Source organism: Peromyscus leucopus, chromosome 1, assembly GCF_004664715.2.
Source record: "Peromyscus leucopus breed LL Stock chromosome 1, UCI_PerLeu_2.1, whole genome shotgun sequence".
Lineage (NCBI taxonomy): Eukaryota > Metazoa > Chordata > Mammalia > Rodentia > Cricetidae > Peromyscus > Peromyscus leucopus.
Genome location: NC_051063.1, coordinates 154,009,065 through 154,025,259, shown reverse-complemented (window position 1 = coordinate 154,025,259; position 16,195 = coordinate 154,009,065). Strand labels below are relative to the sequence as shown.

The window sequence follows — 16,195 nt, the reverse complement described above, 5'->3', positions numbered from 1 at the left end:
TCAGTCCTCGGCTCTGGGAGGAAGAGGAAAGACAAAAGCCTGATGTGGCAGCACCCATCTGTAATCCCAGCATTCCTACTGTGAGATAGGAAACCGAGACAGGAGAATTGCCTGGAGTAGGGTGATCAGCAATAACAAGACAGCTCCTGCCTCAACAAGGAGAAAGCTGACACCCCAAAATTGTCCTCTGTTCTGCACACACTTGCATATACATCATATATACACATAAACAATACCAATGAATGTTAAAAGAGAAAATAGACAAGTATACAGACAAGTTAAAAACTAAAAAGCCTGAGTACAGAAGACCTCTGCTGGCTCTACCCGCTGGAATGAACAGCTCCTACCTGGAAGCAGCATAGACAAGTAGAGACGGCTAAAACACAACCACACAGAAGGTCTTGAATGCCACGGACATTCGGGGCTTCGTCCTTTACAAGCTCAGCTGCACTGAAGACTTCTGACTCGGAATGGCACCATTGTCTGTGAGTCCGGAATCCCGAAACTTCACCTGGGTGACAGCATCTGTGTCTCTCCTCACAGTTTCACGACAGGATGGAGTTAACAGTTTCAGCAGCAAGGACAAGCCTCTCCCACCTCCCAGCCTTTCCAAGTCTCTCCAGCACACATGTCTAGTTGCCGTGTCTGAGCAGACCCGCATCACCTCATCCTGACCCCCTGCCCCACAGCATCCTGGGTGGCTGACTTGGCTCTCTGGCTGTCTTACCACCTCTCAGCCTGTAGCCCTTATCACATCACAGCCAGCACAACTACAATGACATGAAAATCACAAGAACAACCCTTGGGACGAGCCCTGGGCTGGTGGCTGGCTGGGATGACAGCAGCCTACATGTCCTAGATAGATTAGAGACCCTAAGGAAAAGCTTAGCTAGCCACATGTCTTCTGGGTGGGTGGCATTATATAGTTGAGGTCAGAAATAGAAACCGAAAACTGTTTTGTACTAACTCCATACAAAAACAATTATGTCGGTAACATAGGCACAGCTGGGTCACCAGAGGGACTAATTATAAATCTCTATGCCTCTATTAACACAAAAATGAAGGAAAATGGGTAACTGCCCCAAATGTCATCCAAAGAAGTTACTTGCTAATTTCAGGGGTTTTGCTTTCTTCTTCAATATTCTAGTCTTTACTTCCCCAGTAATTAACCAAAGCTAAACCTTCTGCATATGCGACGGTTTTGATTCTGAAATGAAAGCAAGGCTTATTACGCACAGTAGAGATTCATATGGAAGCATTCCTGTCTACCCCAACCTGGCTTCTTGAAGAAAGGGTGGAATTTCTTGCCCTTGAGCATTAAGGGACTAACAGAAAACAGATAGAGTCCAGTAGCCAGCAGATGGAAAAGTCTGTGCCAGTTACAATTAGTGGAAAGCAGAGAAAAACCTTACAATGTCCAAGAGCAGAAATAACTGATATTTCCCAGTGAAAGATGGGAGTAACGTCTAATGAGTGCCAGTGAACTTTATTCTGAAAAAAAAAAAAAAATGTAGCTGATGAAATGAGAAACAGCCTATTCAGGTAGAGGTGAGGAAGAGCTCACTGCAGCAAGGGATGTGTGCGTTAGTGTCATGGTAGTGATCATTTCACTGTGCAAACATACGTCAAAACCATTGCACGGAGCACCTTAAATATTTCTTTCTTTACGTGGCAATTATATTTCAAGCTAAGCTGGAAAAAAGAAGACACCGAAGAGGCACGTGTGTTGTTTGTGCATGGTGTATGTGTGTGGGCAGATGTGCCCGCCCACATGCATGCTGTGGAGGCCAGAGGTCAACTTGAGTGCCTTGCTCTACCACTCCGCATCTTCTTTCTTTAGACACAGTCTCTCACTGAGCCTGGAGTCCACCATTTCAGCGAGACTAGCTAGCTGCTCAGCATGCCTCTGGGATTTGCTCTCTCCGCCTCCCCAGTGGGTATGGCTACAGGCACAGGCCACCCCACTCAGCTATTTTTATGACTGCTGGGGATCTGAACTTAGGTCTTCCAGCTGGCTCAGCAATTACCTTACCCACTGACCCATCCCCCAAGATGCACCCTAGTCTTTTGGGTTTGTTGTTGTTACTGTTGTTTTCTCTCATATATTAAGAATACGGAATGCTTCACAGATTTGAGTGTCCTCCTTGCACAGGGACCATGCTAATCTTCTCTGTATGTGCTGCCAAAGTGAGCAAGCACGCTCGTGTTCTGAAGACGGCACCTGAGGGACCGCAGCAGGCTCCGCAGTACTGGTGCCTCCTGGGCTTTGAATCTGAGGAGAACAACTGTAGGAGGCACACAGAGGCCACAGCCCCTGACTCCTTCTAATTTCCCTATTAGCCTAGCTAAGGGCAGGTTGTATGTGTATGTGGAGGGTGTGTGTGGGGGTGGGGAGTGGGGAGCAGACTGACCAGTGCCTCTGGGGAAAGGTCAAAGGTGAGTGGCACATTCAGCATCATTATTTTTCATTATTCCCCATTCAGAGCTGCTTTCTCCATCATTTTGAGGGAGGGTCCTGTAAGTGTTTTGATTTTTGTTTTTGTTTGTTTGTTTGTTTGTTTTCAGGACTACTCACCCACCCTGACTTTCCTCTGCACCTTTTCCCCAGCACCCCCCAGTGTAAAGCAGGGCAATAGGCCAGAGCAGTTCACAAAGAGAAACACTGCAGAGGGCGTGGCCAGGTCACACACTCTTGCAGCTCTATCTGTGCCCGAGCCCTGCTGGTCTCTAGGAGGCACACAGGTCTCGGAAGCGAGCAGTGTGAGGCCCCATCATTGCCACTGAAAAACCAGAGGCAAGTCACGGAACTCCGAGCCTCCTTGTCCTCATCTGGACAAGCAGGGGTTATTATCAAATAGTTTCTGGTTCTCGGAGTTGTGGGAAGATGAAATAGAATCCACGTAATCTGCAAAATAAAGTCTCCCTACACACAGGCTATTAAGATTATTTTAGCAACTCTTTGTATCTCTTCTTGACCACAAATGTATGGTCACTGTGTAAGATTCGAGATATAAGGAAAAGTTGGACGGAAAGAGTCTTGAGTGATACTTCCTCAAGCTTGGCACGGCTGGCCATGAGGGGCACTGCTCCCTTCTCTGTGTGCAGAGACATGCACACACACACACACACACACACACACACACACACACACACACACACACACACTCCTAGATCACCTCCTAGTCAGATGGCTGCCCTTCACCTCCCATCAACTAATTACCCGCCCCAAGCATCTTCTCCCTAATTTTCACTGCAGTCCTGAGAGATGCTCTGGTCCCTGGTTTCAGACCTGGAAGCCAAGGTCTAGAAGTCACATGACCAGAGCCTGGGCTCTGCGCTAGAACAGACTGCAAGTGGGGGGACCAGTGCTTCTCTGGGTATCTTTTCTCCCACCACTCTGTCTCCTGTGATACCAGCTGCTCCAGCATCACCTCCTTGTCTCTCCATGCCCTGCCTAACACCAAAGAATCTAAGAGAAGGGAGCTGAGGGATGACAAGGATGTCCCAGTCACCCACAGTATGCTCCTGGCTGTGCCTAAGCTTATCCACTCCCAGCAGGAGCATCAGGCCTGAGCAGTCACCTCCTCTCACTTTGTTTCATTGAAGATCTACCAGTCACTGCCTTCTCTCCAAGGTGGGCAGGTGCATTTCTGACATTCCCCTGCAGAGATAACACAGAGAGATTCAAACTTTGTCTCTAATGATTCTTGACCTTATTTTTTTTTTTAAATCCAATTAGCTTTAAAATAAAACATGAAGTAAAACCTCTGCTCCACTATTCAACTAGAACAATGAATTCTCAAGCTGTGGGTTAGCCGACTTCATGTTTATTGAACTGCATCGATGATAAAAGTTCAGGTGCCCACCTCTGGCCCCGGGCCCCATTGTGGGCGGTTATTCACACACAATTGACTTCTAAGGCGTTCTCAGGGAACTCCCACCTGCTGAGAGCCAGTAATGATTCAAAGATAAGAGAGGTTTGCTTTCTCCAAGCCATTCCCCCAGCATCACAGGCAAAGTGCGACACAGATAGCTAAAGAAAACGACAGTGACAAGAATATTATTGGCTTTCCCACTTAATCCACACCAGTGTTTCAGACTCTGGTCTGGAGCCTGTTCCTAGACCACCCTGTGTCATCTTTGCACAAGGACAGAGAACTGCAAAACCCTGTCTTTCAGAAAGGGAAATGGGTTCAGATTCAGTAAATGGCAAGGTTAGAATTAAAACCCAGAGTCGGTGTGAGAAAAGGCCCTCAGTGATGCAGCTGGTGTGTCCACTAAGGTCACGTTCCCAGCAGAGCAAGTTCCAGCAGATGGCTGGTCGCTTGGTACATTGATTTGTAATGTATTTGCTGCTCCTCAGACTCTGCAGAAGCGCTGAGGCCCACTTAGGGGACACACGAGGCTCTCTCTGAATGTCAAGACCCGGCCATGCATTTTCCTGACTGGGCTCTGGACTGTGGGTATTCGGGATAGTAACTACTGCCTTGTGCATGCCAGCAGGTTGTCTGAGCTCCTCCACCCCTCCTCTGCCTGTTTGGGGAAAGGGGTGCAGCCACCTTAGGTGGTCCTCACAGTTCATTTGAAAATGAGACAAGTCTAAAGACTCAGACAGACCCAATAAAGACTGACCCCTGACCTCTGCAGAAGAAAGCTCTCTCTATAGCTAAAGAGACAGCGAGGACGTCCCAGTTCTGACCTCAGGCACCTGTCACCGGTCCCCAGATGCCATCTACTGGGGCTGTTTTATGGCTGCCCTGCCTGGTACAGAATTTTCTTCATACAATTTTCTTCCTAAAAGCCTTAGGTCTGGCAACCTTTGCCATTCAGACTGGGCCCCGACCCCCCTGTGCTGAATAGCAGAATGGCAGCTCAGGCACGGCTTGGGGAAGAGGCAAGGTGAGCGCTGGCTCTCCCGCAGCAAGCTGGGAGAAGACTGCAGGAAAGGAGTAAGGAGCTGCCATCCTGACCTGGAGCAGCAAAGGCGTGCAATGTCTGCTAATGTTACTGCACCTTAAACCAAGCTGTAAAACCGTAGCTTCAGGTTACACAGGCCAATCATAACACACGCAGTGTGAACACCGAGGTGTGCTTTTCCAACACACACTTCATTAGGTGAAGACTCAGGCTCTGTGTCCATTATTTTGCTGGGGTTGTTTCAAAACAGCATCTTTAATGAGATCACCCCCAAAAGTATGAATTCCAGCTTATCCATCCTATTCTTTATTGAGCTTTTATTATACACCAAGCTCCGCACTAGATCTGCAAAGTGGGAACCTTTGTCCACTGCATGGCTAAGGACACTGACTAGATCGTAGCACTCTAGTCAGTGGGGGAATCACTCTAACTTCAGTGGGGGAATCACTATCCCTGTCAGCTGAAACGATCTGATAAAAAACAAAAAACAAAAAAAGAAACCTCACAAAGCCAAAGCCAGGAGAAGAGCCTTTGGATTGGATCACGTTTCCTGCTTGGGATGGGAAAACAATTCAAACTTCCCCGAGCCTCAAGGAAAGCACTGCTGGCCTCACCTCTCCGGGGAAGCGGCGGCGGTTACTTTTGAAAACTGAGGGGAAAAGTACCTGAAGCCTGGAGGCTTCTTGCAAGCTTTAAGGAGAACTACCAGAACACTGTGAGGGAGGATAAGAAGGGGGGCGGGCACATATTCCCTCCCCAACCCCAAATGAGCCAGCCCACAGAGGAGCAGTAGCCACGTGCATTCTAAAGGACTACAACACAATGCTGGCCAGGGGTCCAGGAGACAGACCAGGCTGACCCAACAGCCGCCTGCCTGGGAGAATTCAGCTTTGCAGCAAGGAGATGACGACCCTGGAGGTGGTGCAAGGCACAGACATAGGTGGAAGGAATGGGGAGATAACTATCTCAGCTCTGCTCCCTTCACACACACACACACACACACACACACACACACACACACACACACACACACACACACACACACACTGAAACCTACCTTCGAAACAAAAAGAGAAATACCAACTGTGGAATCGGGGATTTTCCACTTCAGTAACAATTCAGGCTGTCAGGGAAAAGAGCAAAGTGGAGCTTGCGAGTCTGCCGTGTGCCCTTACCAGCTTCATGGTGGAATTATTCTGTTCCCAGCGCCACAGCATCACGCTCATCTTACTTCAGGGTGAGGAGGGAGGGGAAAGAGGAAGGGAGAAGAAAAAAGGAGCCGAAGCACCTGCCGGCAAAGTCCCTGGTCTGGCTCCGGCGCCAGGTCGTCCACTCTTCTGCAGCCCCTTGGGGCATCCCTGGTAGGCTACGGAGGTCACTTCGCCCAGCCCTGGGGGAACCCAAGGCGGGAACAGAAGCCCTGCGCCCACACTTCTGGAGTGCGGTGCTCCCTCCGCGCGATCCAATTAACTCCCTCTGTGCACCAGCGCGCAGACTCTGGGGCCCCTGGGGCTCCGCGTGGTGGAGGGGGGCCACCGGCCACTGTCGCAGGGCCCGGTGCAGGGGGAACCGGAGAGCAGCCAGCCCAGCGGGGAGGTCCTTAACTCCTGCGAAGAGGGCGAGGGTAGGCGGGACAGCCTTGGGCAGGAGGGCGGGCTGCGATCCCGAGAGGGGGCTGTGGCTTCCAGGACCATTCCCGTTCTTAACCAGGACACCAGCTTGTATTTCCCCCAACATGTGCTCAGCTCCATCTCACTTTCTGCATCAAACTCACCCAAATTGTCCCATAGTAGCCACTGGCACCCCGAGGCAGCTGGAATCTGGGTTGTGGTTGTATGATAGACGCAGGCACGCAGGGAGGTGTGTGCACGCTAGCGCCTGCGCGCGCGCTCGTGAACACACACACACACACACACACACACACACACACACACACACACACACACGTCCACACCCCTGGAGATATTTATTTCCTGCTGTGTGAAGGATGGAGCTTGGATGTTTTCAAACACACCTGGCAGCTGCAGGAGAAAGGACATCCGTAGCCTGCCAGGGGAGTAGGGGACAGGCGAGGACACATTTCCACGCTTTGTTTCCTCCCCAGTGTCCTCTACCTGCTGCAGGCTGGGTTATGCTTTTCTTTCTCTGAAACTCTGGGGATTGGCACTCCTCCCCCAGACGACCCTCGTCACCCGGACCTCAAGCCTAGTCTGGCTTGGACAGCAGTAGTAGTTGAGGAAAACAATGTTGCCTCCCCCAAACTGACAGAGTTGGGCTAAGATTCTTGGAACTAACCTATTATATGTTATTTCGTGTTATTATATGTTCTTTTCAGCAGCCAAAACTTCACAATGAGAGGAAGTGAGAAGACGGGTCCCAACCTTTTGAAGAATGATTTTTAAAACAGACCAAGCAAATGAAAATGTCTCCCTATAACTTCCATCCTTCAGGATTTGACTTCTGTCATTGTTAAAAATAAATAAGTAAAATTTTAATTAAATCAATGTAATTAATATAATTAGTTAACTAATTAATTTAATTTAAATTTTATTTCTTTGGCTTAGCTCCCTGCCCTTCCACCCTCTGTCCCTGACTTTCCATGCTCCAGCGACTGCATATCAAGGCCCTTCCCATCTCGAATCTGACAGTTCCTTCCCTTGGAACACTGTTCCCCTAAACTCACCTGAGGTCTCCTCTCTAGGCTCACCTGCTCCGAAGGACTTTTCTTTGACTCTGTAAATGCAGCGACTTTCTCCCTGCCCCCACACCCCACACTCCTCTCTTCTGCCTGTGGCGTCGCCTCACTGCTGGGCTCACCCCTAACTCTGTGAACTTGTACTTTTCTACCTCGTCCCACTAGACAGGTTGCAGCCCTAACTATTGTGACCCCCTCCAGTGTCTGCCCACCCCTAGCGCTTGCCATGGTATGTGCTCCAGAGTGGAAGTTACCAGGTCTCTGCGGCTCAAGGGTAGGGGTATACCACACACACATTTGCAAATGCATGTTTTGTATTAAAATAGACATATAGTCAGAAGCCAAATCTTAAAATATCTTTATTTTCCAGAACTAAAGCTTGACAAAAATCTTATTGGCCAAGACGGCAAAGCAGAGGCTGTCTATTGCTGTTTTATATTTTATCTAGGGGCCCATGGTCTGGGGAGGAAGACTAGAAGTCAGAGAGTCTGTGTAGATGCTACCAGCCCAGGGGCCCATGCATTCACTGGGGAAGCTGTTGTGGGCTCATCACACTTCCTAGGAGAGCTGCAACACTAACAGAGACAGTCCTCCAGGAAGTCACTGCAGAGTCCCAAATGCAGGCTTTGCTGGTCAGAAACAGAAAAATTGTTCATGATGCAAGAAGGAAGGAGAACAGAGGAGACACTAAATGCACTTGCCCGGGTTTCTACACAGGGACTAACGTGGGGACTTGTCCTTCCATGCTCATTCGCAGTAGATAGATGTGCTGGCTCTTGAGCCTCTCTGGTGTAGGGCGTTCCCAGCCTTGGGTGGGGTACTGAGAAGTAGGAAAATTGCCTGTCTGGTGTGTGACTGGGAGGAAAGCAAGCACACACACTGGACAACTGGTCCACAAGGAAGAAGGCATGCACAGCCTGCAGAGAAGCGCTCGCAAGTGACACACTTTACCTAGGGAAACAGAGAGGCATCTGGGGACACCCACACCAGGAGGTGCAGGGACCAAGTGGCATGGCAGGGGTGGGGCAGCCACAGTGAAGACCACTGGATGGCAGGAGTTAGGGTCATCACTTGACTGAGGCCAGGGAGGTCCCTGCAAAGGAGGGGTGCCACCTTTCTTTAATCCATAAACTAAGAGCACTGTGTCCAAATTCCTGTCTGGGGCAGACCTTTGTAGTAATGGGACACGTTTGAAATGGCAGAGGCTGCAGAGAGGGAGAGGACAGTTGAAATGAGGGGACAAGGCATGAGTACCTAAATGGAAGACGTGTGCAGCCAAGACCAGCTGCTTGCTGTGTGCCACGGGTGGCTCCTGAGGGCGACAGCTGTGGGTTTACCCCAGCAGGTGTCAAGTCTCTGCAGATTTGCAGACACACCTGGCCTTGGGGAGTGATTCAACATCCACCAAGCCTCTCACTTCCGTAGTCCTCAGCCATGGCCTTTGATGTAAACTGGAGGAGATTAGCCTGTTTGGACGACATGGGACAGTGCTCTACTTCCTCCCAGCTGGTAGCCTCTTTTCCAGTCCTGGCCTCCTGACCCATCCCCTGGGCCTGTCAACTCGGTGCTGACCCTTACAGGCTGTGACACTCCCCGCCCCCAGCTTGGCCTATCTCCTGCTTGGCCTCTCCTGAACTCTTGTGATGACAGTGCACAGTCTGGTCACTCTGCACTCCTGCAGACTCAGAGCCTGGGCCTGCTTTTTCTGTGCTGTGTTCTAGACCTTTCCATCCGATATCACTCAACACTCACTGATTCCCTCCTGTTCACTCTGAATTTGCCCATCTATCCAGCTCTTCTAACGATTAACTCTGGAGTGAGTCAGGGTTGGGGGCTCTTGATCCTCGAGGCAGGGAAGAGGGACAAGGAAGGCCGGGAGTGAAACAGTTGGTGGACTGGCACCCCAGAAGATACCACTGCTCCCTCCTTAGGAGAGAGGCCCATCTGTGGTGTTGCTTGCCTCTCTTCTACCCTAAAGTGATACACCTTCGTTCTAGTGCCTCAACTCTGTGCCTGATAAACTAATTTGTGTTCAGCTGTCAATAGCTTAATGTGTTTCCCAGAGGCGTGCTTCAGTTTAACAGGGGTCTCCCACTCCTTCAGCCAGAGCAGTGACTGATGGGGAACAGAGCAGACAGGGTAGGTAGGCGTGGCTTGGGGAGCCTCTTCAGATTGTTACAAATACACTGTCTTCACTCCTGAAGCTGGCTGGGAGATGCCATCTTTTATGTGGTCTAGAACGACTTCAGAAGAAACAGAATTGATGAGCTCATCCAAGAAGGAGGAGGAAATAAGCCTGGTGGCATGATGCAAGGAGATTGTCTCCCATCCCGGGGTGGCTGGACTTGAACAGGAAAATCCCAGAAATGCTATGCACCCTCTGCCAGTGGACATCCTGGACATCTGTGGCTGCTAAGTAAGATACAGAGACTCAACACAGCAATGCTAAGAAGGATTTTGTAGACTGAGGTTCACAGAGGGAGAGACTGCTCTCCTTCCTCAGCTTGTAAACTCCTTAAAACCAGGTGATGATGGCGGCGGCGGCGGCGGCGGCGGCGGCGGCGGCGGCGGCGCACGCCTTTAATCCCAGCTCTCAGGAGACAGAGGCAGGTGAATCTCTGTGAGTTTGAGGCCAGCCTGGTCTATAGAGCAAGTACCAGAACAGTCAGGGTTACATGGGGAAGCCCTGTATCAAAAAACCATTAAAACAAAACAAAAAATGAGTGTAATGCGGGACTGCCTGTCCAGTATCCTACCTCTATGTGACTACCATATTACAGTCAGGAAAGGACATGCCCTCCCAGAGACAAGGAAGGTAACTTGTGTGCAGGTATTTCCACAAGTGGATTAAAGAATCAGCCAACCTTCCCATGTGGAGAAGGGTCAAGATCTTGGAATGAGAGAGATGGGAGCTGAGTGTGGTAGCTCACACATGTAATCCCAACACTTGAACGACTGATGCAGTACAATTGTCAAAGAGTTAGAAGCTAGCCTGGGCTACCCGGTAACTTCCACCCCAGCCTGAGATACAGAGTAATACTGTATATCCACGGAAGAAAATGTATAAGAATGAAAATAGAAGCCTTATGGAAGTATGAAGCCTGACAGCTTTCAGAACCAGAGTCATCCTGAAGAAAAGTTCGGATTCTCCCTGAAGGAGGACTCTTATCTGCAGCCTGGGGACAAGGAGGGCCAAGAGCACAGGGGATGCTTTCTCCCCCTCCACCTGCCTTTGAGGGACATGTGTCTCATTTCAAAAGGTCAGTCTGAGGACATGGGGACTGCTGAGGCTGTAGGACAGGCAGCGTTTGAGAGCAACGTTCAAGGCTTTCAGGAGAGCAGACAGAAGGCCACCCTGACAGGCCCACAAATAAATGACACCTCCCTATAAATAAACTGTGCCAGCAAGGAACTCTCCTGCCTCAGCTCTCTGCCTGTCTCTTGAGATGAAGTTAATATGAAAGCTTCTCGCCAGCACACACGTTAAATGCCACCGCCTATCATGCTCCTCAGCAGAGCTGGTGATGTCATTTCCTGCTCGCCACCCAACCCAGACCCTCTTTTCCTGCCAGCAGTGGAAAGTTAGGCAATGACGGGGAGATTGGAGGTGGCCAGTGTTTCCCACACTCTTCTGATGCCCCTGGACTGCTTTCTCTTCCAAAGTAGGCTGCATGTTCTTGTGTGTCCATGTAACTGTTTGGGCTTTCCCTCAGCCTGAGTGAGCATGTCCCTTCTTGCCAGTCACGGCCCTGCCTAGTGATATAGTGATGACCTTTCAGACCCAGAGCAAAGTTAACTTGGTTGGTGAAATTCTTCAGGTCCTTCTCCCCATCGGAACTATCCATCCGTCCTATGCCATCCTCAACACTTCCTTTGTCCTTCCATGGTCTGTACAGTAGTTGTCTTGTGGACGGGGCAGGTACCCTTCATTGTTGTTCCTGGGGTGAACACCAGTGTTGACCCCATCACCTCTGGGTGATACATTGCCTAGCAACAAGTTCTCTATCTTATCCCAGTGCACACACGAGTACCTAGCTTGCCCTTGGCACAGTTAAACAGGACTAATGAGTCCAAAATGGTAAGCCTGAAGGAAGTTTAAAGATCACTCCATTTCATTTCCTGAGTTTTCTGGAGGAACCTGGTCCCCTGTAAAGAAATCCTTCTATGGTATCATAAGAAAGGTACTGGAAATAAACTCAAGTGAATTGGGAGTCTGGAAGTGCTGGACAAGATGGCATCCTGGGTGGCCTAGCAAGATACTTCAAATCCCCCACATCCTCACAAGTGTGCTGTGCATGCACCCAGAACCCATTTTTTTCCTTTCACTGTGGCTATAGGCAAGGCTGGAGGGTAAGCACTGTGTCTTCTGTCTCTAGAGATTTCAGAGCAATGCTGCCCACAGAAGAGTCTGGGGATGAAGGGACAGGGACAGAGACTGAAGCTCCAGGTTAGGTAGCTTGGTTTGGCTTATTTGAGGCCAACGAGTCTCCCCAGAGCAGGCAGCGTGCTTCCCAGCCAATCTGGGAGTTACCAGGTACCCCTGGTATTTATTTGCTCAATTCAACACCTCAGGCCTCAAGGCTCCTCCACTACCCTCCTCCCCCATTACCTCTAGGAGGCAGATAAGGCTTGAAGTTGTGCAATCTCTGGGTGACCTCTGACCCCTCCTTTGAAGGGCCTCTGTGTGGCCAGGCCTCCATCCCCCACTGGCCAGGAGTGGAACTCCTACCTCTGACCTAGCCAAGTGTCAGGGTGAGGACCTTTGGGGGTGTGGCTTAAGGACTCGGTTGAGCTTTCTCTGCCCACTTCAGTGGGCCAGAGGCTCAGGCAAGGTCCAAGGAGGCTGCTTAAAGGAAAGACAAAGATTGACACGGCAGTGTGGGCTCCGAAGCAGGGGTGGCTCCACCTGAAGCATGCCAGGCCGCCACTTCACAACTGCCATTGGCCCAAGCTTGGTTTGTATCGGATGATTCAGGAGAGCTACATGGAAAGGAGGTGTCCAGGAGCCCCCCCCCCCCGGGCATGCTGGGTTGCTGGGTTCTGTTTTCTGTGGCTGTGGTTTATTGGAGGAGAGAAGGGGCACAGGAGTACTTGTGGATTTGGTACTCACTGTAGGATCTACCCTTTCATTCTTGGCCAGTTCTGGTCCCTAAGGATTAGGGTCGGAGGTTTAAGAAACAGCATCTCTCCCAGAGGGCTGTTTGTGGTCAACACTTCCTGGGAACTGTTGGGGGAAAAGCCCAGCCCAGCCCTGCAAGCCTTGGCTGTAGGGCACACAGTAAGTTCTCACCCAAAAGGCTTGTGACTGATCAATGAGGTGAACACAGTGGAAAGGAATTAGAAACTGATGCCTGGTGGAGGTGTGGGAGACCTCCCCTAGGATACAGCAGTCGATAAACTAATTACAGTTTTTTCCCAGCACCCTTTCCTTCCAGGAGTAGATATACAACCATGTGCATGTACACATACCTGTGCACTCACACATACACACACACACACCCCACACATACACACACACACACACACACACACACACACACACACACACACACGCATGCATGTACAGCAGTGCATATAACCTGCTCTTGAGGTTTCTTCCTCCCCCAGTGCAGGAGAGGTGCCCTCTACAGGGACAGGTAGAGCTGGCACTCAGGTCTGGGCCTCAGGATGCAAGCTGAGGGTAAACAGGAAGAAAGAGACACAGCCCCAGACAGCGTGTGCAAAATCCCTTTCTATTTGAAAGTCCACAAATGACCACCCTGGAAATCCCAGACAGAGGCTATTGTTTAGTGAAGGAGACCTCTCAGGGCAGCTGCTGTCTGCCTCTGGCTTCCACACTGGCCGGTGAAGCGGGGCTGGTCATTGTCACTGCTGCTGGGTTGGCCTGGGCCTTTCTGGGCAGTCCTCGGTTCCCACATCAGAGCTAGGGAAGAGCTCCCCAGAGTGAACCCAGCCTTCTCTGCAGCTCAGGCCTCCCAACAGTTTCTTCCTAGTCACGTTCCAGTGAACACGAACACCAAGAACTCACCACAACTTGGTTTTATGTTTGCCAAAGCCCTGTCAGGTCCGGTTACCCAGGCAACTATTCTTTATTCTTTTTTAATGGTTTTATGTGTGCGTGATATGTGTGTATGAGTATGTGCGCAGGCAGGGATGCATGTGCCTCAGCAGCACATGGAGGTCAGAGGGTCACCCTGGATGTTGGTTGGAGGCCTTCTGCCTTGGTTTAGATAAGGTCTTCTGTTCCTTGCTGGGTTTGCCAGGCTAGCTGGCCTGTGAACCTCTGGGAAATTCCCCTGTCCCCCCTAACATCTTGCCACAGGAATGCTGAGTACAGACACACAAAATTGAGAGTGAGAAATTACATTTTACGGGCTCGGTGTGGTAGTGCATGCCTTTAATCCTCGCACTTAGGAGCAAGTTCCAAGCTAGCCAGGGCTACATAGTCAGACCGCATCTCGCGGGAAAATATTTACAGGGGAAAAGCAGCTGCCAAAAGTTGGACAAGGGCCAGGAGATGGCTCAGGGAGTAAATACACTTGCTGCCACGGACATAGTAAATCAATAAATGAATTTATTAATTAAAAGACAATAACTTGAGGGCTGCAGAGATGGCCTGGTGGTTAAGAACACTTGCTGCTCTTCCAGGGGCCCTGAGTTCAGAACTCAGCGCCTACATTGTGGCTCACAGCCACCTGTAACTCTAGTTTCAGAGGATTTGATGCTGTCTCCTGTCCTGCCTAGGCACCAGGCACACATGTGATCCACTTCTACACATAAAATGAAAATAAATAAATCTTAAAAACAATGACTTGAGTAGCTTTCTCAGAGTCACACAGCTACAAAGAGAGCCCCTTGGATTCCTGCTGCATCCAGCTACAGGACCTTCTTCTTAGCCCCCGAAGTTCCAACTCTCCTCAGCGCACACCTCCATCACCATGTGGACGGGATCAATATATAAACGACGCAAATGTGGTCAGCTGCAGGGTGTTCGTTAGTAAAAACTGTCACCCTGTCTGGTGGCTTTGCTGTCATCGCCTTTAATGATTGACGCTAATAGTGACATTCCATCAGAGGGCCCAGATTCTTCCTCAGGCTTGGCAATGCCCACCTGTCCTAAGCAGTGTGACCTGGGGCAATGTCCCCAGCCTCTCTGTGGCTCAGTTTCCTCTGTCACAGAAGCAGGGTCATTCTATTTTTTGTTAGTTTGTTTGTTTTTGAGACAAAGTTTTTCTGTGTAGCCCTGGCTGTCCTGGAACTCACTCTGTAGACCAGGCTGGCCTCTGACTCACAGAGATCCATCTGCCTCTGCCACCTGAATGCTGGAACTAAAGGTGTGCATCAGCACTGCCCAGCTAAGCAGGGTCATTCTTACCTCTCAGGCTGTTCTAAATATTAGGGAGAGCCCAAATGCCATGAGTCTCAGAAATCGTGAACTCCTAACCCTGGTTCCTCAAAGGTGGTTGAAGGGAAAGCTTAGCCTGTTCAGCAGCTTACTGTGTCTTCACTGTGCAGGAAGCCAAGGAGTCCGTACCTGGGAGTGTGAGTGTTCTAGGGCTCCATGGAAGAAATGGGGATTGGGGTAGACATCTTAACCATGGAGCGCATTCCTATCACCCTGCCCTCCAGGAAATGCCTGAAACTATAGATAGCACCGGACCCTATACATGCTACGTTTTCCCTATAGCATACATTGATGATAGTTAAAGTTATACTTTGGCACAGCAAGAAATACACAACAATGGCCAATAATAGAAGGGAAGAATTCTGATACCCTTAAGTAAAAGTCCTTTCATTTGGATGTGCATCATTTTTCTATCTGAAAATGTATAATACTCCATGAAATACCTTCAGATCATAGTTGATGGTAGTAACTGAATTGTTTTTTCACATGGGGTCTTGCAATGGACCCCTGGCCGACCTGGTAACTTGCTATGTAAGTGCAGACAATCCTCCTGCCTCAGCGTCATGGATGTGGAACTACAAATATGCACCACTGGACCCAGAGGATGGTGGTCAGCTGAAACCGCAGAAGACAGATGTGTGGGTAAGGACTCCTGAGGTAGAGAGTCTTAAGGTACCACTCTAGAAGACTCACCTCAGGGCATGTTTCCCACAGGGACAGAACCTGGCACATGTTTGCCCAGAGGGCTTCCCACTTCAGAGCAACCACCAGACGCCATCCGCAGTCACCTTCGTTTGGAGTGCAACAGACATCCGCCTGCACTTGTGCGATTACAGCTGTGAATCCAGGGACCACAGAAAGCAAGCGGGGAAAGAGGCCATAGGACTCCACCAGAACCATGACAACAGACCTTCGGTGACCCCCTCCCCCCATCCTTGTGTCCTACACACAATCTGGTTTGTATCTGCAGCCTCCTGCAGAGTCACACCAAAGGCCAGTCACTCAGAATGTGTGGCCAGCGCTGGCTGACACAAAGCCAATGTTTGAAGGATGGCTCACCAGATGACTACGGCTGCCCCCACTTCTCACAAGGGTCAGGTTGGGGGTGAACAATGGACAGGGCTCACACACAGGCACAACTGGAGAGTGTGGGTCTCTCAACTCAGACTCCACATCCT

The 16,195-nt window shown here is 50.1% G+C and overlaps 1 protein-coding gene and 1 pseudogene across 11 annotated transcripts in view; both read right to left on the bottom strand.

The window, feature by feature from the left end:
• Positions 1 to 16,195, bottom strand: part of Nav2 (neuron navigator 2) — a 362,047-nt gene that overhangs the window by 293,614 nt on the left and 52,238 nt on the right. The gene's annotated exons all lie outside the window — the stretch shown is intronic.
• LOC114700546 lies at positions 2,108 to 2,207 on the bottom strand (annotated as a pseudogene).